The sequence below is a fragment of the Hibiscus syriacus genome, unplaced genomic scaffold (genome assembly GCF_006381635.1).
Source record: "Hibiscus syriacus cultivar Baekdansim isolate YM2019G1 unplaced genomic scaffold, ASM638163v2 tig00112293_pilon, whole genome shotgun sequence".
NCBI classification, from domain to species: Eukaryota; Viridiplantae; Streptophyta; class Magnoliopsida; order Malvales; family Malvaceae; genus Hibiscus; species Hibiscus syriacus.
Window position 1 is genome coordinate 2,550,909 of NW_024063296.1, and position 1,302 is coordinate 2,552,210.

The window sequence follows — 1,302 nt, forward strand, 5'->3', positions numbered from 1 at the left end:
AGTATGGTTTGCGTGGTTGCTATAAACTCTTGCATTGTGGCCTCCAAAGAACTTGTGTTAGATGAAGATGGCCCTCCATTGTTAGAATTATGCCATGGCATATTCATTTGAAAACCTTGGGAGTCATTGAAATTCTAGTGCCGAACGGGTTGATTAACATTGTTGGTTCCTTGATTTCCCAACGAGAAGTTTGGATATTGATGTCATCCAGGATTATATGTGTTAGAATAGGGGTTGTTGTTGCTTCGATTGTAGTTTCCCACATAGTTGATGGATTCCTGATTGGTCAGGCACTTGCTCTCATGGTGATTGCCATGGTATAATAAACATGCTAAATTGGTTGTCTTCACTTCTTTCTCCTCACTTGGACTTGGCAAATTCTTTAGCATATTGGTGATACCAGCAAGTTGAGCGGACACCGAATCCTTAATGTCTAGCTCGAATGCTCCATTTGATTTTTCCCCAATTCCAAGCTTTGTAGATGGAAATTGTAATCAATGTTGGTAATCCTATCCAAAATGTCAAATGCCTATGCAGATGATTTATCGAGTAATGTCTCATTTGTTGAGGCATCTAACATCATCCTCGTAAGCGCATTTACTCCGTTATAGAACATTACCACTTGAGTCCAATCTTGAAAACCATGATTTGAACATTTACGAAGCAATCCTTTATACCGATCCCAACATTCATACATTGATTCATCATCATCTTGACGAAAAGAAGAAATGTATTTCCTCAGTTGGGTGTTCATGTTCGGAGGATTATATCTTAGAATTTTTTTTGTACAAATTAGTCTAAGACTCCATCAAACCCGCTGGAACGCCACTCAACCAAGCCCTTGCTCAGTCACGTAGATAAAATGGAAATAGCTTTAACTTTAATACATCTTCGTACACTCATTGTTGATGAAAAGAATCGCATACCTCCAAGAAGTTATGAATATGTTGTTTGGCATCTTCATTTGGCATGCCCCCAAATTGCCCTATGGAATTTAGCATATTAAACATGACAGGTCTGAGCTCAAAATGGGCTGCCTGAATCTTGGGTTCCACAATTCCTGGATTTAAGTTGTCCAAGATAGAATTTAAGTGATCATGAATGACACGAGGTCTGGCTGCATTCACAGCATTTGGAATTACCTCGGCATTTAAATCTTCTTCATGACCAATACCTTGATTTCCAATTTGATACATGTTTGCACATTGAACACGTCTTTTTTTGCCTAAATAGCCTCTTAATATCAGGTTCAATTGGTTCTAATGGCCCGTCAGAATGTCTTCTGGTCATACATCAAGAAAT

The 1,302-nt window shown here is 38.6% G+C and overlaps 1 non-coding gene across 1 annotated transcript; it reads left to right on the forward strand.

Moving 5' to 3' along the window:
• Positions 1–638: 638 nt before the first annotated feature.
• Positions 639–745, forward strand: LOC120177671. Its single transcript, XR_005521451.1, has one exon. It is a non-coding gene; the product is annotated as a small nucleolar RNA R71 (small nucleolar RNA).
• Positions 746–1,302: the final 557 nt, after the last annotated feature.